The 22,764-nt window shown below is 57.0% G+C and overlaps 1 protein-coding gene across 10 annotated transcripts in view; it reads right to left on the reverse strand.

Moving 5' to 3' along the window:
* RBFOX3 (RNA binding fox-1 homolog 3) overlaps nucleotides 1–22,764 on the reverse strand; it is a 191,045-nt gene that overhangs the window by 76,258 nt on the left and 92,023 nt on the right. For 2 of the 10 annotated variants that reach the window (XM_075110943.1, XM_075110938.1), the window contains exon 1: nucleotides 17,580–17,781. The exons of the other annotated variants lie outside the window; for them this stretch is intronic. The gene's annotated coding sequence lies outside the window, so the exon portion shown is untranslated. Of the gene's footprint in view, nucleotides 1–17,579; nucleotides 17,782–22,764 lie in introns of those variants that run through there. 10 annotated transcript variants of the gene reach the window in all.

Genomic DNA, 22,764 nt, shown 5'->3' on the forward strand with positions numbered 1-22,764 from the left:
GTGAGGGAGCAGAGCTCTGCTCGCAAGGGACACCATCACATACATGGTCACACAGGGTGAGAGCAGAACCAAAGCCTGTCCTGGCTCAGGGTCCTTGGGGCTGGTGTGTTTGTCACTGTCCTGAAGCAGAGCTGAGCCACCATCCCTAGCGACACACAGCTAAAGCACCCTGAGACAGGTACTGGGAAAAGGAAAGAGCTGTTCACCATCCACCCCTGGAGGGAAAGGGGAGTGAACCTAAAAAAAAAAAAACCCGACACAGAAAAGCCCTTATCCACCTCCCCATCCTCCCAGAGAAAGAGCATCTTCCACAGACATCATGAGGGACCACGGATAAGCCTCCTTCACCCTCACTTAGCACCAGCCATGCTCTCTGCCCAGGGAGCTGCACTATTCCTGCAGCAATCAAAACACTCGCAGTTAAACTACTTCATGTCTGCTTTTGGGAACCACAGAGGGAGAGACCCAGTGCCAAGGAACACAATGAGCTCTCCGCAAATTGCTCCATTGGTCTATTAGCCCTCGTTAAAAACCTGTACCTATCAGGCAAGTTTCAATTTCCAGCTACTGGATCTTGTTGTGCCTGTGCCTGCCAGATGAAAGAGCTCTCTAATAATCAGCATCTCCTCTGCTCCATTATTTACACTGCAGCAGCAATACTCAGTCTCTCTCCAGAGCCTGTGGCCCCGAGGAAGCACCAGCTGCAGACCCCAGCTGGGCACAGGCCTTCTCCATCACCCATACCCAGGATGAGCTGCAACCTGGCCAGGCAGGCAACGGTGGCAGCACAGGGCAAGCAACGAGCACCGTCCTGCTCTCCTCAGTACCCTGCAGCTACAGGGATGCCCCAGCACCCAGACCCCCACACACAGCAGGGAAACCAACTTCTGAGCAAACAGATCAGCTCAGCAGACACAAGGGAACCCCTTGCCCAGCACAGCTGAGCGGCAGGGCACAGCCCTCCTGTGTGCAGCCCAGGCATCCCCCCACTTTCTGCAGGGGCTCAGCTCCCAGCTCCAGCACAGCCACAGCTTTCCCCAGGGAACCACGCTGCAGCTCCCACTGGACAGAGGCAGAGTCCCTGTGCCAGCAGCATCACTGTTCAGCTCCTGAAGGCAGAGCTAAATCTGAAAGTCTTAGGCCAGTTTTCAGCAGATGTTTGTGTCATGCAGCCACCAGAGCCACACGAGCCCAGCAGGGATATCACACATGGGGCACGATGCCTAGGCAGGTACCAAGCTCCCAGGGTTCCTGCTCATCATGCCCCATCCCACAAGCACCAGCCAGCTTCTCCACATCTGCATCCTATCTTCTCAGCATCCTCCCTGAGTGCCCAGAGCACCCCCCAGTGATGGACCTCCTATGCAAGAGCTTCTTAAAAATGTAAATTGGGAACAGCCTCACAGCACAGGAGGAAAATCACTGTAAACAAAATCTCTGTTGCTGTGGAAACCATTAAAAATAGATTCCCCACGCTCCCCCTTTTGTGCTGGGTATTATACAGCTGGGTTCCTTCATTCCACATTATTATTACTTTTTAATTATGAATAATTTCCTCCCTTCTATAGGAAGATGGAGTAAAAACCAGAACTTTCAAAACGAGGGGCCTTCAGGATATGTTTCAATATGCAAATGAAGGCAAACATGCATTCTGTAGTGTTTATGCCACAGGGTAAAAATCTTTCTGCTTTAACCCTTCCTATGCCACATTCCCTATTTTTTCCCCTTTCCTTTAGCCAGGAAGGCCAGGGTGCCCTCTGTCCCACAGGAGGTTGGCTCAAGGATGAACGCAAGGAGTAGCAGCACAGACGCATGGAATAACATTTCATCCCTGGGGTGACTGTGACAAGTCAGGTGCGGTGCTCTCCTGCCAGCCCTGCAGCACGGCAGCCACTGCCACACTTGTCTCCCCACTTTCCCTGGACACCTCGTGGCAGGGCTGCTCTTGTGGCAGAGACCAGCTTTGCCTTCACAGGAGCACTCCTCGATGCTCAGAAACACTAAGAACAACTCAACTTCTGCTGCCTTGGCCCCTGGTGCGGAGCAACCTGCAAGTATTGGTCGAGCATCATAAGCAGGGAGGAAGGGGGCACAACAAGTCCCCATCCCACCGAGTGGCAGAAAGCCCACTTAACACCCCTGCCCTGTGGCACTCCCTTCTGATACAGGATTCAGTTTCTGAGCCCAGGAATGATTTAAAATTATTTGGAAAAATATGGGACCTGGGAAGATGGTCCCATTCCAGAGCCTGACTCAGTCGCTATTTGCGGTCCTTGTCAGCAGGAGAGGATGCTCCTCCATCGGGAACATGGTCAGCCACCAGCACCATGCCAGGTGCCAGCTGAGGACCTGGCAGCAACACACCACAGGCAGCTCATGCCCAGGCCTGCCAGCAAGCGGACGCCTACGTCCCCCAGCACGCACGGGCCAGGCGGAAGGTTCCCAAGCAGGCTGGCCCCGGCCCATGGCCATCGGTTCACTGGCTCTGCACAAATTTCACACTGCCATGGAGGAGCAGATGGATGGCCCTGGGAACCCTCCCAACACACGCTGAGCAAATGTCCTGCCTGCTCTGACAATGTACTGCCTGGCTCCGCACGAGCCGATGGCAGAGGTCAGACCCCCACGCCTGCCCCGGATGCTGCTGAGCACAGAGCACACAGGGCTACAGGAGAGACATCTGTTTGTCCATGGTGACCCAGCTCAAGATAAGGAGCCACACAAGCAACAGCCAACACTGATGTGTCAAGGTCACCCCAATCTAATTTCATTCCCCCTGAAGGTCACCAGGTCTCTCGATACAAGCAGGAACATGACTTAGGCATCAGGAAAGTTTCTGAAGCCCCATTACACAGCACTTGTAAATAAAGCAGAGCAGCATGGTCTAGCCAGAAGTATTACAGCACAGACAGAAAATGGGCTGGAAAACCACAAACAGGCCTGCCTTTGGAGTGTCTGATTTTCACAATTATGCACAGAAAGTTTTTCTTCAGTTTCCTGCAGATACCAAACTGGGACAGGGCTAGACCTGGGCTGGAGGGGAGAGGCTGCCCAGCAGCAGGCAGGAACCACAACCAGCATATGTCAAGTAGGGGGCACCCAGGTAAGGGGCAGCCTTTTCAAGGCAGGAGAATTTCTTGTGGATCTCAAGACAAAAATGAGCAAGGCCTGCCTGATATGCTACATGGAAAAAAGGCCAACAACATGCCAAGATGCATGAAGAGAGCATCACCTGCAAGACAGTTATTCTGCCCATCGCTGGTTGTACGTTGGCTGCAGAGCCGAGTCCGGCTGCAGCTCTATGTCCCCTGCAGTGGCACTGACTTACAGCCACACACCACACGGAGGTCCCAGAAACAACAGAAACCAACCCTTCCCAGCCCCTTCCTCACCACGTCCTGGGGGTGCCTGCCCAGAGCACGAGCAGCAGCCAGAGGGGCCCGAGCCCAAAACCTCCCAGGAAGCAGCCCTCTGCCAGAGCTGTTCCCAGCAGAGGCTCCCAGGGCGCTCCAGCAGCAAAGCTCTTGTGCCAGCCCATGGCATCATTCACTTTCTTCTTACCAGGCTTCTGAGGGCAATTTTAGCATGCTGCCACCTCCTTCTAGAAATCCTCAGAGAAAACAAGATTCCTTCTCTACAGCTATGAGCTCTCTCACTTCCCATTTTCAAGTGCTTTAGTGCTCCATCTCTCCTGCCGTAACCTAAATTTTAACCTAGCCCCAAGTATCAACACTGAACATTATTACTTATTACAGCTTATGGCTATAAGGGCCATCAGACCTGCCGAGCACAGCGCCCAAGGAACACGGGCCAAAGATGGCCGTGCTCTAATCCCGTGTTCATTCAAGCTACTGCATCCCTGCCAGACAGATATCCGGGTTTGATCCAGAGATGTCAAGTGATGGAGAATCCCCCACAGGCTTAAGCTGTTCCAGCGGTTAATTACCTTCCCTGATAAAAATATGCACTTCATTTCTAGTCAAAATTTGTCTAGCTGGAGCTTTCAGTGCCTGGATCTTGTTATGTCTTTTCCCTGCTAAATTAGAGCACTCTGTACCCACAGAAATCTCTTGATCACAGCCTAAAACAACCTACGTCACAAAGCCACCTCTTAAACTTCTCTTGGATGAAAAGTTCAACCTACTTAGGCTACATCTCCCAAAGCAGAGCAGATTTTCCAGACCGTGAACCATTTCTGTAACTCTTTTCTGCACATTGCCCATTTCACCAGCCAGTGTTGTTCCAGCACAGACATCAAGAGTGGTCTCAGTACCCCGATGACGCTGCTGGCATTCCCATCACACACACAACCTTTCCTCACCCACAGGCTCACTGCGCAGCTACAGGAAACCTTTCAATCGAGCCATTAGCGATTGCAGCCACAATCACCCTAATGCAGAGAAGGGACCTTTAGCATCCCACCCCGGCGCTGGGTTGGAGGGGAAGATAGCCACAGACGACAGCTGCCTGCCCCCACCACCCCGCTCCTGCCAGCTCAGCTTCTGAGCAGGACAGTCCCCAAGCCCCTTCGCCCAGCCCACGAGCTGCACCCGGGCCAAGGGGACAGATGAAGCCGTTACCGCCCCAGCGCCGCTTCCTCCAGGCTCAGCGAGTCCAAGTCACAGGTTTGTCACTGCTGCTCCAGGCAGAGGAAACAGCCCCCCGGGGAGCAAAGCGAGGGCAGCTCCAAGTGCCTTTGAAACACCTTGAGAGCTTCCCTTAGGGGAGGCTCCGCAACCAGAACGGAGACCCAGAGCCGGTCCCCTCTGTACAGCACCCAGAGCCCACGGGACACTTGGCTTTCCACCAGCCCTCCTAGTGCCACCCATGCCAGTGCCCACCTGAAAGGCCACCAAGCAGCACCCAGCGTCTGCTCCCCACCCTGCCAGGGAGCTCCATGGCACCCGAGCCCCTGGCCGACCGCTGGAGAAAGAATGCCAGCACAGATGGGCTGCAAAAAGGGGCACGGAGCTGCAGGGAGGGCAGGAGCCGGACACAGCTCCTCCCGCAGCCAGGAGCAATGCTGTGGGGAAGGCAGGCTACAGAGGCAAGAATTTCAGCACACTGACCTTCACCAGGGGAACAGCCCAGTAAACTGGCTGCATGCAGGGACAGGCTTTTGGGAGCACACTCATCAAGTAAAATAAACCCAGGGCAATCCCTGGCCCCAGGACCAAAGCTGAAAGAAGAGATAAACCAGCAGATCATGGAGAATACTCACAGGTTGCCTGGCTCCCGTCAGCACATCCACTCCAGTCAGACCAGCCACAAGAGAAGAAGGGAAGGTCTGTGCTGGGGACACAGCAATGCACAGAAACCCCCAAAATCCTCCTCAGCTCCAAGCCAGCAGCAGCGTCCCTCCCTGTCGGCACAGGGTGCCGGGGAATAGCCCGGGGAGACACAACTTTCTGTGCTCTCCGTCAGGCAAGGTCCTGCTCCAGCCACAACTGCATCCTTATTTAATTCACAGCAATTATACTCACATTCTGCTAGACAAATAGATTTTACAAGCCCTCAGTTAAATGTGGATAATTACGGCTGCCTGCACCAGGGGACAGCCCTGCCCAGGCTCAGGAGGAAGAATCACATCCCGATTCCACTAATGCTGTAAATTAGCAAGGAGCATCCCAATGGCAGCAGAGTAATTACCAGCTATTGCATCCCCATCTTCCTGTGGGCTGCTGCTCCCGCGCTCCCCCACCCTGCATCTTCCTCCCTCGCAGTATGTGTGTGTTTTCAGGCATATGCTGCTGTTAATGGGGCTTCTGTCACTTCAGCTGCTGGCAGAGATTATTTTATCTCAGGAACCCTCTCCCAGTGCCAGAGCACAGGCTTTCAGCTCTAAATCATCCACGGGGAACACACAGGTGCAGGAGAACAGAACATGAAAGCATCAACTTTTTGGTCACACTGGTTGTGCCAGGCAGTGCCTACCACAAAAGCTCTAAGAGCAATGGCAGGAGAGGGGACCCAGGAGCACAAGCCCTCGTCAGACCTCCAGGAAGGCATCCAAGCTCAGCAGGCACAGAGGGGACACCAGGGAGGAAGGAGAGGGCACAGCTACCCAGATAGGAGCAGAGAAGAACATTTGGTCCCCAGTTATCATGGGGAGGGGGGCGGGGGGGGCTGATGCAGAAGGAGTCCCAAGGCAGGAGGGGAGTCAGGGGTCAGGCTCTGGCTTCACCAAGACACCCAAAAAAACCCACCAACTACAGTGCATGATCCAGAGGGGACATTAAATCTGACCTCTGTTTAACACCCAGGTATATTGAGGCACAAGGCAGGAAAGGAAAAATAAAAAAGCCACTGAGAGACTAAAACAAGCACAAAATTCCCTCTAGAACCCCACTAACCTTTTCCATCTTCTCACCACACTGCTGCACTTGCAGGCTAGGAAGAGAGCTCCAACACAGCCCTCCTGCAGACAACACTACTCCACCCTCCTTGGTGGGCTCTTATAGGGCAGCAGCATTGCTCCCCACCCTGAGCCCTCATTGCTCCAACCACCTGCAGGTGTGCCTGATGAAGGAGAAAGCCTTCTGCAGAAAAGGAGGGAAGCCCCATTTTGGGTAGCTGCCAGCTTTCCCTGCCAGGGACTCTCCCACGGTCTCAATCCCTTCTGAAGCTGGCAGGTAACAGAATGCAGCAGGCAGTGCCCTGGGGAACCGAGGGCTCCTGAGGCTGTCCCTGGGGATGGACATGCCGGGGACCCAGCTGGGGACAATTCCCATCAGCCAGCATGACTGCAACCAGGCTGTGCCACGTGGAGTCCCTGCTCCTCGCTCTCCACATGCAGCCACTGCAGCGGAATAAAGATAAATAAGAAAACCAGAATGAAATCACATTTTTCAAATCCATCTGTCAAAGCTAACCCGTGCAATCCAGCCTCGTGCAGCCCCACACTGACACCGCCACCCAATGCTGGGCAGAGCCACCTTGCACCAGCCCCCGCCGCAGCTGGCTCAGCTGCACCAGACACCCTCAGCCAGCACCTGAGCCACCACCAGCGCTACACACGCTGCCCACAGCGGGGCATGGGGCCACGGTCCATTGGCAATGATTTATTGCGGTGTCACCCAGATGAAGGGAGGAGGACATGGAGCAGTGTCGCTCCCCTCCCAGTGCAGGCAGCACACAGGAGGATGGGGTGGTGCAGGGCCATCTGGCAGTGGCGATGCTGAGGGAAGCGGGGCCACCTCCGCACCTCAATCTGCCTGCAGGGAACCAGCTCAACCCCTCCAGACCTCCTAAGGTCCCAGCTCAAGCTCTTCTTCGGTGCCTGAAGACAGACCAGGCAGCAGCTCTGCGACCCCTTGGAGAGCTCCAAAACGCAGGGACAGATTCAGTGTCTCCCCACTGCTCCCCAACTTGTCAGACCTCCCCAGTACTTGGGCACTTGCTAAGATACTTCAGAGCCTGTGTGTCAGCAAGGCTTAGGCTTGGGATGCCTGGGGGAACACAGTGCGCTTCATTAAAATAATTAGTTTAACATAGGACAGCAGAGGTGAAGGTGAGCAGGGCTCCCCATGCTCAGCACTGGCTGCTGGAGCCCCGCACGGGAGATCAGACCTGACGGCCACAGCGATGGACGAGTGTGCAAATGCAGTTTTACCCAGCATGTCAAGCGTGCATCCTCAACTCACGCCGCATTCCTCTTTGCAGTCTGCTCACAGCCTCTGCTGTGGATCCACGTGATGAAGCTGGGAATACTCCTGCTCTGGGCAAGAAGGCCAAGCACCAGGCAGGCAGCACCGATGGCAGCGCTGCAACGCTGCAGAGCACAGGGCACCACAAGCCGCTTGCAGTCACAGTCCAGCTCCCGGCCCCAGCAGCACTGCAGGCTCTGCCCAGCACTGCCACCATGTGCCAGAGCACCACGGACACTCCTGCTGCCCAGGCACTGTGCTTGCACCCCCGAGGAGAGGGGGGCACCGCTCCATGGCTGGCATGGCAGTCACTAGCATACGGAGGCTCTGCAAGGCTCCTGCCAGGAAAAGCTCGTGCACTTTACCACTGCTGAGAAGCTTCTGTGTTCCTGAAATATCATCTTCCCCTGGGCAACTTCATATGCAAGTCTTGGGACTTGCCGGAGCATTAAACTGACATCTAGGTCAGAGTAAGGAATAGCTCAACGCCTCCAGGAAAAAGGGTTTTCCTTTCACATCCCAGTGCCTCCTCCACCAGCTCGATACCCAGACCAGGAGTGAGCACTTAACATGGGTGACCACTTCAAGCCTAGCGTGAAGCAGGCTGTGGGGGCAGAAAAGGGATTAAAAAAATTTCTGAGACCTGGTGTAGAGATAAGCTGCCATTTCTGGAGTCCTCTCGGCTCTTTATGGTCCCCAGAGCAGCACCTCTGCAGGAAAAGACACTTAGAGAATTCAAAGACCTGGGGGAGCCTGGCTGGACACGGACAGACCGCCTGGACCTGGGCCAGGGCCAACAGATTCCCACTATATTTTGCATGGCAGATGCCGTGTCTCAGAACCAACACCGCACATGGAAGATACATCCTGCTCGGCGATACCTGTGACCTTGGTGGTAAACAGCATCCCCTGCCTCACTGTGCAAGCTGCAGCCCTGCCTGCAGCCCCCTGAACGCTGTGTTTATTTATGAGGGTCCCAGGGAGGTATACGGAGGAGGGATGCATCATGCTCTGGCAGCACAGACTGCACAGCACAGCTGAGGGTGCCTGGACCAGCCACGACCCCTCCACTTCTCAGGAGGGAGCACCCAGCCACCAGCAGCCTCATGGCACAGTCTGACGCCCTGGGGCTGCCCCAGCCCTTGTGGAGCCCCACAGCCTCTGTGGTGCCCACCCCACATCGGGCACTGCTGCCCGTGGGTCTCGTGGGCTCTGGCACTCAGCTGGCAGCTGCCTGCCCACATATCTGTAACGCAGTGGATTGCGTGCACTGGCCCCGCTCCTCCAGAAGTTTAAACAAATAACACTTGCTAGGAAGGACAGCTGAGGGACTGGAGAGCCCCGGGCTCCTGCAGACAGCAGCTGTCGGGTCACTGCCACCCTAAACCCTGGTGGCACTGGGGAAGGGTCAGGCTGGTGCAGCATGTGGGGAAGCGGACCCTGCCCTGTTATTTTAACACCATCACACACATTTCCCTCCACAGCAGTGGGGGACAACGAGTCAGGACTTGCCTGATGAAGTGCCCCGGTGGCTGTGCAGCAGGAGCAGGGCATGATAGATCATAGGAATAAAACAAGGAGAAGGGTGACACAAGCAATCGGCAGAGACTGGCTGTAAATCTCGGTGCTGATGGCGCTGGAGATGAGCTGGCTGGCTTTCGGGGGTGGGGGGGCGGGGGGCGAGCAGCAGAGAGAAGAGGGTGATAACAAGAGCCGTGAGCGGTGCTGGATCCTGCGTCCCGGCTGATGCAGAGGCCTTGCTGTCAGGGAGACAAAGTGGAACCGCTCAAGTGCATCATTGATTTTTAATAAAAGCAGGTAACACTCTGGAAATCCAGCACTCAGCCCCATTTTCTCTTCCCTGGCCGCCCCATCTCCCCCAGCCCCAGCTCGCTCCACTCAACAGCACTGCCCTGGGGCTGGGGATTCAGCACAGACCCTGCTCCTGTGGGATCACCTGATGCAGGGCTGCTGCCTGCCTGGTTCTCCTCTGCTGATCCCTGATAGATGGTTGCAGGGATTTGCATCGACCCTGCAGGACCCGAAGCAGGCACTGCCCGGAGCAGTGCTAGCTGTCGGACGTTGGCTCCATGCTGTCACTTTGCCGGAGATGGGTGCCCTGCTCTGCCACGACAACTGAACCCCGCCGGCGGAGCCCTCCCATTAAACACCAACAGTTGCACCAGCAAGGAGAAACAGGCAGATGTGGGGAAGCCCGGGCTGCAGGACGGGCAGAGGGGACGGGACGGGGCGTGTGTGCGCACCCAGGGACAGGAGCTGCGGGAAGGCAGGGCTGGCCACGCTCTCCTGCAGGAAAGCTTGGCATACAGCAGCGCGTGCACCTCTCCCCCGGCGTGTCACGATGATTGAGTGCAGGATGCAGGCACCATAATGGTTTCATCAACTTAGCTACTTTTTATGAGAAATTTGTTCCAATACCTTCCCTCTCCCTGACTGCTGTCACCTTAACAGATGCCAGACCAGAAAGAATAATAATCCTGGCAGGAAACTTTGAACCGGAGCGAGCAGCTTCCTGGGGAGGGGGGCAGGAGGTGGAAGAAAACTCATTTTTGCAGGTGCTTAGGACCAAGCAGAGCTGCCCCGGCCTGACACTGTCAGTGTTGGAAGATTTGCTCGTGCCCTCCTCTTCCTCCCGGGGGGAAACTGCCTCATGCAGATGTGCTGAAGCGCTCGTGAAACACAGCTTTGGACAGGAGCCCTTCAGCCCCAGCCCCATCCATCCTGCCTCCCGGCCCACTGGACCTGCTCGCTGCCCCAGTAAGCACCTAAAATGCGCCTCCCCCCTCTCTGACACAGTTCCCCCACCTATTTCTGTCCCTGACACCTCTCACCCTCCCCTGCCACTCTGCCCGCTCCCCGAGCTCACTGCCGGCTGGCGAAGCGCCCGACCTCCCGCTCCCCGCTCCCACGCTCTGCTCAGGCGCTGAGCTATGCCCCCGAGCACCCTGCCACTCACTCCTTCCACCCACAACCTTCCCAATTAACTCCAGCACCTGCCTGCCGCCTCCTGCCTGCTCCAGTCAGGCAAGAGCCCACTGCAGCCTGCACCAGCCAGGGGTCTCGGGAGACGCACAGAGCCCCGACAAGGTTTGAGGCACTGTCTTCAGCAATGATAAACTGTGTTATGGGTTAGGCACAGCTACAGGGTCCCCCATGCATCTATGCCCGACGCTCTGCCAGGGACCGAGCACTGGGGCCGCTCGCCCAGCACCGGCAGCCCCATGGCTGATGGATGGCAGAGCATCACTGCAGCCACGGTGCAGAGCACAGCGTGGGAGTGTTTGTGCCAGCTGGCTCTCCCGTTCTTCCCCTTCCCCAGTCTAGAGAGGGTTTTACATTGACAGGGAGCTAAAGCAAATGGTGCCTGAGCGGCCTGCAGGCAACCCTGCCAATTAGCAGGATACAGCCCAGATTTACCACTCACGTGAGCGCTGCGAACAGGGCTGTGGAGGGCCTCGGGAGGTCTGGGGCTGCATCCTCTGCCCCACAGCAGGACTCCAGTGAGGGCAGGGAGACAGGGCAGCGTGGGCTCGGGCAGCTGGCACAGCCCATGCCCTGGCAGCAAACGGGCTGCAGGCAGGCAACCACGGGGGCAAAGATTCACAGCACACGCAGTCCCTTCCCAGAAGATGTAACCCAATGGGTGGTGGGACAGCCCCCACTGATGTCATGTTTCCATTGCCCGGTGCCCCTTGAGCTGCTTTAAGCTGAGTCTGCCCCAGTCCTTGCCTGAGCAACAGCCCCCAGCCTAGGGCTGAGCAGGGGACTGCCCCGGGGTCCCCCACATCTGCCCATTGCTGGTTCTTCCCGGTGCCTCCTCCCTTTCCTTTTCTTTCCACATCACAGTAGCGGTCTCACCATGTGCCAAGAGGCACAACACCAGTGCGCTCCTGCTAACAGCGCCTGTGAGATCCCCCTCACCTGCCTGCACCACTCCTGCTTTCCTGCTGGTCTGCCGAGGCCACGCCAGGCGCAGGGGACCCACGACACCCTTTGACACCTCTAACAACAATTCATAAATTGTTACTGTGCTTGCAGACGCTGACCAGCCATGTCCATGTATGCTGGCTCACACGCACCTGCACGCTGTCCCGGCTGAGCAGAGTCATTGTCATGCTGCTATCCTGCATTTCTTCACCCCAGACTTCTCCGTTCCCTTTGGGAAATGAAAAACTAAGCATCATCATCAATCTAACCAAGGGGGCAGAGATCCTCTCCCCAGCAGGCCAAGCCAAACATTTGGCACTTGATAACAAACTGTAGCCACCTGCAGACCACGTCCCCATCTCCAGCCCCTCTGGCCCCTCACTCTCTGCAAGGATGAGCAGAAGAGCTTGGCCCGAGCCCCTGCCTGTGCAGGCAGCTGAGCAGAAGCTCCCTCCAGCCCTTCAGCTTCTCCATGCTCCCCCAGCACTTGCAAGCTGCAGATGGAGTACAGGTCGGCTCAGCAATAGTCATCCCTTTCGATGCACATCTGCATCTGCCTGTGTTAACAAGCAGCCCAGCACCGCATCTCCTGGACGCACCAGAGCCACATCTCCCCACAGAACAGCTACAGAGGCAGCACGGCTCTGAGAACCGGCACAGGCAAAGAGCCAGCGCCAGACAGAACAGACGCAAATGTGGCAGAGCGGAAAAAGCCATATTTTATTGCACCCCACATCCTGCTGCCAGATTCCCCCAGCCGCCACTCAGCAAGGTCGGACCCAGCCAGCCTGCTTGGTGATCCACCACCTCCTCGGCTCACCGCAGCACCCCGCTCCGGGGGTGCATCTCATCCGCAGCCTGTAACACCGCAAGCGCCAGGGGCCAGCGCAGGCAGGAGGCAGCGGCATGGTGCCGCCACCGGCTGCACCGCAGCACGGCAGGTGGGCAGCTGCGAGGCAGCACAGTCACCTCCTGACGCTCCTGGCCAGGTGGGGACAGGCAGGTCCGCAGGCTCCAGGGACACCCCAGACAGATCTCTGTACCGAGTCCCTGGGCATCACTGACAGCTGGAGCACGCGCAGGAAGCGGGACAGGCAGGAGAGGCAACCAGGACAGCTTCCCCCAAGCTCAGCAAAGCACCGGGAGCTAATCTGGGGATTCCCAAGGCTGCGAGTGCCAGACCTGCCCTCGTGCCTGCCTTCTCCTGCGAGGAGCTGCTGCTTTGATATGAGTCATCGCTGGAAGACGAATTCTATTTAAAGGACGTTATTCGTAGAAAATTGAGTTTTAATAACAGGGCATCAAACGAGAAGAAAATACCAAACTTCCAAGCGGAGCTAAGTTTCCATATGTTAATTTATACAGCACATTCATTGCTTGAAGGAATAAAAATCACACAGAGAGCTCCTCTCTCTGACAAAGCAGTGAAGGGAGCCTTCTGCTCCCTGCTCCTGCCATACCGGAGCATCTCCTGGGCACGGAGAGCCCTGGCCATGGCTACAGCCTCTGGCATGGCTGGGAGAGCAAAGGCTTTGGGCGCACAAGCCACCCCACGCTGCTGCCGCGCTCCCAAGAGCCTTTGGGCTTAGTTTAGCCTGCTGGTGGGAGGGCGGGAGGAGACAGCGCTGAGCTCGCTTTAAAAATAGATCAAACCCTCTGCTACGGAGCCATTTTATTAGAGCAGCACAAGCTGTCGGGCTGGTGACACCTATTTGAACACTCGGGGAAGTTTTCCCAGATGAATGTGAAAAGTGAGAGTGAGGGGAAGAATGACAAAGACAGCAAAGCAGACTTCTTTTCCAATTAAAAAAAAATGGAGGGGAGAAGCCTGCTTGCACTTGTAGCCCCTCACCCCGTCCCCAGCCCACATCTCCCGTGCAGCACTGGGCGCTCTGGGTCCAGCTCTGCGGTGACATCTGAACTTGCTCACACCAGGGTGAGGCTTTGGCTCGTCCCAAAGCTGCCTGCAGCCCGCCGGCTCCTCTGCCCCACGCAGTGCCTCCCATGCCCCCTCCCTCGCCACGTGCCATGCCCGGCTCTGGCCAGGGCCAAGGACATCTCTAAAGAAGAGAGAGAAGTCCCTTCAGGTTTCCCTGTGCTGCAGCAGCGCAGCAGCCGAGCTCACCCCAGCCTGGTACAGCTGCCTCGGAACTTCTCCTGGGCCGATCCCAAACCCCGGCAGCGCCGTGGCTCAGGGACGCTGCCAGGTCCCAAACCTGGCAAGAACATGGACAATCAAAGCAAATCCAATCCCACAGCTCCAAACTTATACCAGAGCTCCCCAGTTTGGCAGGCTGCTGGATGCGGCCACAGGAACCCCAGATCCTGGGGTGCACACCCACTCCGGGGGGCTGCGCCAGTGCAGCCCCCAGCCCATTTGCCATCACCAGCCCTGCTGGGCTGCTGCAACTGGAGAAGCACCTGGTGATGGCAGCTGACAAACCCTTCCAGCCTGGCCCTGACTCAATCCATCACCTCATTTATTTGACTGCCCTCAGCCTCTCCCCCCCTGCCAGCACATGGCTCTGCCTCCAAGGGGGAAGCAACTGTACCAGAGTCCAGCCCTGCCAGAATTTAAAAAGTAATCAGTAACAGGGGTCACCTTTCCCCAGGTGCGGCTCACTCTGCTTCCACTGCCATGAACACTGGATATGGACACGGGAAAAAAAAGCCAGAGATGGAGTACGTTGGCCGCAGGTCTGTACTGACTGGGGGAGCACATGGGATAAAGCAAAGGCTCGTTTCTGCCCAGATGGTGGCACGGCGTGGCTGCCAACCAGAGAAAACACCGGCCTGATGTCAGGGGCTGCCTGGGGAAGGAAAGTGGAAAGGGAGATAGGCAAACACAGCCTGAACCCCGAGCAGGACGGGCTGCTGGAAAATCGCTGCCAGTTCCTCCCCGCAGCCCCAGCAGCACCGGGGGATACAGGGCTGCTGCCTGCCCCGTTGGTGAAGCAGGGGTCACGCTAGAGCCAGCAGCAGGGAGATGCCATGGGAGGCCATGGCAGCAGAGGACACCACACTCTTCCAGGGACCTGAGCCTCTGCCATGCCTCCCGTCACCACACCAGCAACAGGGGCCACAGCTCTGCCCCAGCTCCGAGCAATGCCCTCGCCATCTCCCTCCCCCACCAGAGGCTACCCAGAAGGGGGGTCCAGGGCTCAGCAAGGCTGAGGGGTTCAGCTCGCTGCACAGGCTCCTCCCAGATGGGCACAGCAAAGGGAAATTGCAGGCACTGAAGGGGAGGAGCAGGCTCGCCTGCTGCCCCCGAGCCCAGCAAAGCCTCCCCGAGCTGGAGCAGCCGAGTGCCAAGGACAGGATTTATTGCAGCACGGCTCCGCAGCTCGCAGCATCCAGCTCAGGGTCCCTGTATTCCCCTTTGTGCACACTAAAATTGACTCATGTTTTTAAAAGGAAAACTGGGAGGGGGAGAGGGGGGGGAAAAAAAAACCAGAAATGCCTCAGAATCAAACCTCGAAGAAAGCGTGGGAGCTCTCCAGAGAGGAGGAAAGCACTTTCTATATAATTCACCTTTTGTCATTTAATCACCACCCCTCTTGCTGCCGGCAGCTGAGTGGTACAGCCAGGTAATGGCCACGTGCTGGGAAATCCACGGTGGGGCCTGGGGAACGCTCGCTCCCGTGGGTAAGCAGGTTTCTGCCCTGGACACTGAGCTGCATCAGAAAACTTCCATCCCCTGGCCCAGTTTGCCAAGGAGACAAGCTGATTTCCTCTCTTCTGAAGCAGCTTACAAAGCAGCTGGCAGAACGCCAGGGTCTTTTTAGAGAAATGTTAATGATGCCCAGGGAAGAGCTAATCATGTGTCATAGAAACAACTTTGTGCCAGTCAAAGTGCTACATCGTCCCAGCCCCACACGGGCCGCAGGTGAGGGCAGGACCGGGACTCCCCTTGTGCTGGCACCATGGGGATGCCATGGGTCACCCACAGGTGTCTGGCGATGAGCCCCGTGCACAGGTTTAGCACCTGCAGCTCCCGGGGACTGCTCCTGGTGACAGTGGCATATCCCTCCTGGCTACACCAGACCACGGCAAGAGCATCGCAAACCGCAGGTACGCCTTGGCTGGCAGGACCCTGCAAGCACCAGGGGATGGAGCAGCCGGTCCAGCCCAGTGCGGTTGGGGACACAACCAAGCACTCCTGAGAGCCTCCCAGCTCCCCCCTGCAGCCAGGAGTAGGCAGCAGCCACCTCCTCCCCCAGGGAATAGCACCCAAATTACTGTACTGCAACTAACAAACAGAACAGGGGAGCCTGATGGTCAGCAGGGTGACAGAAATAGCTGGGATGTGCTACGGACCAGAGAGCTCTCCCAGAAAGGACAAAACCCAAACGAACCGATGTGGAATGTCACTCACAGGTGAGCAGGGAACAGGCAAGAGCCAGGGGAAGCTGTCCCCTGCCTGCACCGGTGACCAGCACCTCTGCCTGGCCGTGGCACCCAGCACCTTGAGCCCCGACGGATCCCCAAAGCCTCACATTGCCTTCTGGATGCCCCCACGCCACACTCGCACACCCACCTGCCTGCCAGATCGCCCAGGGAAGTCCTGTCGTTGGGCACAATTTAAGGGAAAAAAGCTCAGAATTCTGTTGTACCCAGAGCACCTTTTCAAGCTGACCTGTCCTCTAGGAAATAACAAACTCCTTCATTTACTTGGGGACCTCCATGGTGTGGTCTCGCTCCTGGCATCTTGCATCAGCCCCTCTGCGTGTGCCAGCGGGACGCCCCAGGCCTGGCTGAGGAAGCCTCTCCTGGATGAGCAAAGGGATTCTGGGGGAATCACTAATTCCTCCAGACTGGCCTTGCCTGCCCCTGGGACTCACTCCTCCTTCTGAGAGGAATCAGCAACAACACAGTAACATTTTGCAAACCACATCTCAGTTTTTTCAGCATTTTGCATCCATTTGTCTTTTAGCATCTCCCCTGACGGGTGCATGACTTCCAGCAGGAATCTTTTCATGCCTTTATGGCAGTTTGCAGCTTACAATAAAGGCCATGGTCTGCACCTCTCTGGCAGCCTGACATCTCCAGGCACGGTGTGGGGTGTCCTGCCACGTGAAGGGCCTGGCACGGACACAGAACAGGACGAATGGCTGCAGAAAACAGCCTTGGCTCGGATGGCCACATGTTGAGCCAGTCTAAACAACAGACTAGCGAACAAAAATATATCTGTATGTTAGGGCTAGTTCCAAGAGTAAAGACAAGAAGACCTAAGAGGCCACAGCCTTCAGCTGTAAGGCCAGCAGAGTTTTATTTAATGCAGGAGGAGTAAATAAAGTCCTCAGCAAGAGGAATAAAGCTCCCGGAGAACAGACCCAGAACTGAGCGGATAAATAACCCAGCCAGCAGGACCTGAGCCATGTGAAGGGAGCCTGCAAGGAATGTGGGGAGGCAGCAGTGGCACAGAAAACCTTGTGTGCCAGGCAGCACGGGGCAGAGCAAGGATTGCCAGGGGGCTGAATGAGATGCTGTGGCAAAATAGTAAAAGGTATTAGTTATGTAAATAAAAAGATAATACAGAAAAAAAAGTGAGGCTGCTAAACAGCATGGATGAGTAGAGATAAAACTAACCTAGGTGCTGCCTGAAAACTGATTGAACAATTAGCTTCAGCTTTCAGGAGGGGTGGTGATTAACACACTGCTGCCTGCAGGCTGCTTTACAGAACAGAGGAACAGAAATTGAAGCTCCAAAGCAGGAGCAAAACTCAAACCATCCAATGAGTTCAAATTAGAGGAACGAGGAAACCTCCATCTCAGAAACCCACCAGAACTGGCCTAACTCAACAGCCCAACCACAGACATGTCAAGCTCCAATCGGCCACAGCACTGGAAAAGAGCAGCACGGAGCCAAGAAAGGAGCCGGGGCAGGGAGAGACCCCCCAGACCTCCCCAACACGCAGAACAGAAGCTCAGTGAAAAACAAGATGAAAATACATGACAAACAGGTAAGATGTAACATTGCCTTACCACAGGCAGCTCATGCCAGAATAAGTTGGTATCTTCCTTCAGACAAGGGGAAGGCGAGCGGCTTGGCCAGCAGCAGCACCCCAGCAAGACGGGCTGGCAAGGGCCGGGGGAGGCATTTGCTGTGCAGGAGAGGCTTCAGCCCAGGGGGGCTGGCAGACCTCAAGACTGGAGCAACCGAACAGCACAAAGTTCAAAATGCTGAACATAAGGACTACGCAAGAATGTCTGCTCTAACCTGGAAAAACACACAGAGAAACATCTAGGTATATTACTCAGTTACAAGCTGACTATGAGTCACCATCTCCTGCATCTGTGAAAAAAGCAAGTGTGTTTCTAGGCTGCCTGGCAAAGAGATTTCCAGGAGAAAGCAGGCAGCATCCACACTGCTGCGCGATGCTTTGCTGGGGCTGGATCCGTACTGCTGGATGACCACATGTGAGATGGGTTGGGATGGAGGAGCCAGGCAGGACTGCCCAGGGGATGGAGAGCTGCTCCGGGGAGCGGACAGAAGGACAGAGGAGCTCATCCAACCCCAGCCAAGGCTTCTTCTCTATAAATATGCAGGGAGTAGGCACCAGGGAGGGAGAGGAGCTGTTCAAGCTAAAGGACAATGTCGGCACAAGTATAAACGGGTGTAAAAGGCTGCAAAGAAAGGGAGGCAGGAAGGAAATAAGGAGGTTTCTGTGCACAGGGAGGGACAGGCACTGTATGGATGCTTGATCAGGTGAGGAAAGGGGCTGCAGCTAGGACTGCCCAGACAGCAGGGACCGGGCTCCGGGGTCTGGGCCTCTTCCTAGAACATGCCTTTAAAGTCCTTTTAAATGGTACTTGGATGTTTCACTGTTTCTCCTACCAGAGCTGACAAGTGATGGCCCACAGCTGAGCAGCCCTTTCGCCCGCAGAGCAGTGACCGCCCGCTGTGGGGAGCGGGCAGAGAACGGCAGGTTCACCCCTCGACACCCCCGGCTGCTGCCGCTGCAGCACCAGAGCCCCTTCCCACTGCGGCCCTGGAAAACTGCAGGCCAGGCACCCCTGCTCCATGCGCTGTCCAGATTGCTTCCCTAACTCCGTGCAGAAATCCAGGCTGCTAATCAGATGGAAAGTCTCCATCCCATAATAAACAGAGTGTACTATTTATAAACCTGAAAACGTCTTTATTATTATTATTTTCCCCCAGAAAAAAAAAAAAAAACCACCTTGCACAATACTGTTAAATACACCCCACCAAGGACTCGCAGGTCTGCAGCGCTGGTATCGCTTCCCCAGGCAGTGCCCAGTGGAACAGATGGCAGTGTGGGCGTTAGGTACCAGCCTCCTGGCAATCTGAACATCTGTTACCGTTAGAAAATGCTAATTGCCATCAATCAGGACAGCACCTACCCACATTTACATGCAAGCACAAAAAAATTACGTCTAAATTTCTCCGAGTACAACACTTGCTGCATGTTAAGTAACTGGAGCTGCTCAGATGCTGCAAGGCAGCTTGGCACCGGCGGCTGCGGGCGATGCACCACATCTGAGCACCCAGCCTTCCCCAGCAGCACCCGCAGCGTGAGGGGCAGGGGACCCGGCAGGGCCCGTCCCCTCCTCCCATGCTGCCCCATTCCCGGGGCAGAGCCCTCCAACCGCAGCCACCTCTGCCTCCGCAGGCAGCTCTCCTGCCCGGGAGCACTGCCACCGGCACAGGGCACCCCGGGGAGGACAGTCCCCATCCCCTCTGCAGATGCTGCAGGGTACACGCACCCTTCTTTTCCACGCAGTGCTCCCACCTCACCTGGACACGCCAGAGCCGCAGCGGGAGCGCTCTGCTCCCAGCTCGCTCCCTCTGGTGACTCCAGAGCAGCTTTGGGTCCCGCACTCTGACGTGCTGCACTTGCAGACTCACAAGACCCCCGCGTATCCTCCGCTGCTCCCCTTCGCCATGCTGCATTTCCACATCCCAGCTCGGAGAGGCTGCCTGCTCCACACAGCTCTTCCAGCCAGGCCAGCAGCATCTCACCCCACAGGTCACCATGATGGACTAGTCAAATCCAGCTGGGAACTGCCCAGTCCTGGCTGGTCCCTGTGGTGCACCCTATGGGAAGGTAAGGCGCTCTCCATCCCCAGAGATCACAGGAACAGGCCGGAACAGAAACAGCCCCACTGCAGTTTATCAGATCACATTACAGGAATTGTAGGGAAAGGTTCGGAGAAGCCCACATCGGTATGTCTGCGGGCAGCCTCCTCCTGACGGTCCCTGCCAGACCCAAGGGACGCACAGCGCAGCTCCCTCCTCGCCCAAACCCCTGGCAGCCGAAAGAGTGGCTGAGCTGGGATGGTGTTGGGAGCATCTTCCCTCGGAGGCAAGAGAAGGCACCGGGGCACCGGCTGCCGGAGTGAGATGACAATTCCCATTTTGAAGAAGCGGAGGTACAAATCTTGGATGGCAAACTCCGACACAAAGTTGAGCAGAGAAACATGAAAACAAGAAACCTGGAGTGCAGTGATCCCCAAGACACACCTCTCTCAGCAGTGGTCCCAAGGGACGCTATGTCAGCCAGAGCCAGTGTGCCGGCCATGCTCCTCACCCCGAGGCGCTGCTGCGGCCCCCGCCTCCCTCGCAGCAGGGAGCTGCGCCGGAATGCAAATGATGCTCCAGGCTGGTGCCAAGATCTCCTTGTTCCTTCCTCAATTTAGGACACCTCTCGGTGCTGCAGCCTTCACGTAGCTGGTAGGCAGCTGCAAGGGTGTCAAAGGAGCGTGCTAATGCTGACCCAGGAGTGACTCTTCTTCGATGGCAAAGGCAAAGCTCCAAGTGCTGTTTCACCCACGCTTAGGCCTTTTCTCTTAGGGCTAAAGTCCTAGATTGTAGCTGTGAGACAAACTTCATATTGCAAAAGCCTTTCTACCTGCTACACTCTCAGCCATCCTCAGCTTCTGGCTCACAGAGGCAGTGCCAACACAGTGGACATGGACCTTTGGACACCGTTCCTGCCAATTTTGGGGGCCGGTGAGTCAGGGTGGAGCCTGACCTCCCACAGTGGGGACCAGGGCAGGCAGCGGCTGAACAGCCCCAGCCCCAAGGGCAGGCACACTCTGCTCACTTTCACCCTGCTGTGTCCGGGGCTGCGTCCCGAGTAGCGATGCCAGACCCAGCCCCGCGCCACACCGGAGGTGGTGGGGGACAGTGAACCCCGTGCCACGCTTCCAGGGAGCAGAAAGCCCTGCTTCTCACAGAGGGAGGTACATCCCACCTCATGCTCCACCCTAATCTACTGGGTTGGGGCCATCCCAAGGCAGAGCAGAGCAGGGGGCTCACCTCGCCGCTGCAGACCCACCCCAGCGCTGGGGGAGCACAGCGCTGTTCGTCCCTGCCCTTCGGGCTCAACACGCCCACCAGCACCAGTGCACTCGCCAAGCGGCTCAGCCCTCGCGGGCATGACCCAGCCTCCATCCCGGCATGCCGCCACACACCCCCTTCCTGGGGGCTCAGCACAGGCAGCCGCACCCTCCCACAGCACCCACCACGGCAGTGGCATGGGGGCTTCCCCCCCACGCCTGGCCCCAGCCACACTGACTGCAGACACCGCTGCCTCGGCTCTTGGGAAAAACTCAGGCTCTTCCCAAAGAGGAGGAAGAGGAGCAACCTCACTGCTGAGGCAAAGGAGACGGAGGCATGGGATGGAAGAGCTGTAAAGGAGCGTCAGAAGAGCCTCACCAGACATGCCGCGCTCGTCCCACGGCCGAGGGGAGTGGGGAATTGCAGTGCACATTTAATTTCCTTGCAGCCATTACGTCATGGTTTTTGGGCTTTGGCTTCATCCCCTGGTTCACCCCACATCCCTCCCCAACCCTGGCTCCGTGACAAACTCCCACCGGCGCGAGCAGGTTGCAGCACCGCTGCTCGCTCCCCGCAGCTCCCACCATTACTCAGCAGCCGGGGGAACCACTCAGAGCTACAAGGTCACTCAAAAACACCATCTGTCCAAGAACCGCTCCTTGCCCTGGAGAGAGCAGGAGAGAAATTATTCCAACACGCTGAAGGCCACTGTCCTTCCCTCTGCTGCCCCAGCTGCATGCCAGCATCTCACAACGCTCACTCAGCCCCAGCTGAGTAAAGGGGGGGATGACAGCATCCCTGCCCAGGGAGACCCCTGCCCATTCAGCGGCGAGGCAGCCCCAGGCAGGCAGCGCCCAGGCTGGGGCAGCCTCCCACACCGGGGAGCAGAGATCCTTCATATCACGAGGGCACCCAAAGCCTCCAGGAGCAGATGGGAAAACTTCCCAAAGTGCCCAGCTGCAGGGCAAGGGGTTTGGTGCTGAGGAGTGCAGGGAGGCCACAGCTATAAATACAACCGCCCCGGGCAGGCAAACACACCGAGGCTGCCAAGATAAAATACATTTACCCAAGCCAACAAGCTGGCAGTGGGTCGCTGCCCAGGCAGCAGGCGAGTGAGGAGGAGTGTGGCCGGCAAGCGGTATGGAAACGGCACCTGGCCAGCCCCGCTCAGCCGCATGCCCCATCGCCTGTGCCAGCCAGAGGCCACTGCCGCCTCCCCAGCCCCTGGCTGGTGGCCCCCTCCAATGCAATGGGCTGGGGTGCAATGGTGGGGGTGAGACCTACCTTGCACGGGGGGAACCAGCCACAGGAGTGCCACGACAGCCCCCAGGAACCGCCTGCTCCAGGCCCCCTCCCTCCAGCACTGCCCAGGGACTATTTATGGGGAGCTGAAGTCACTTGCACTTGGGCTCTGAAGTCACATTCGTCTCTGCTTGTGCTACTTCTCCTGCGCTTCAAAGTGTCACAACATGGGTGCTATCTTTATCGAGGTGGTTGTCCCCCACACGCTGTGTCCCAGATGCACTTTCGTAGCTGCTCGCAGCCAGGCACTTTCCCAGCCCTGTTTTCTCGCCAGGAAAGGCACAGCACAGCGTGGGGCTGCCAGCGACGGCTGGGCACTGAGCAGAGGGACTCTGACTCACACCCAGCCCAGCCAATAAATAAATATTTGACTTGAGTTCATTTGCAAACTTAATATCGGGGAGCATGTCCAAGGCACTCAAGCGGTGCTCGGAAGCGCATCCCCCCGCTCAGGGCAGTGCGGCCGCCTCTGCCGAGGGGGTAGCAGCAGCGCCCAGCTGTTCCCCCCAGCACCGAGCACCCCAGTGGCTATTTTCCACATTCAGCCCCAAAGCCCTGTGGCTG

Source organism: Phalacrocorax aristotelis, chromosome 16 (genome assembly GCF_949628215.1).
Source record: "Phalacrocorax aristotelis chromosome 16, bGulAri2.1, whole genome shotgun sequence".
Lineage (NCBI taxonomy): Eukaryota > Metazoa > Chordata > Aves > Suliformes > Phalacrocoracidae > Phalacrocorax > Phalacrocorax aristotelis.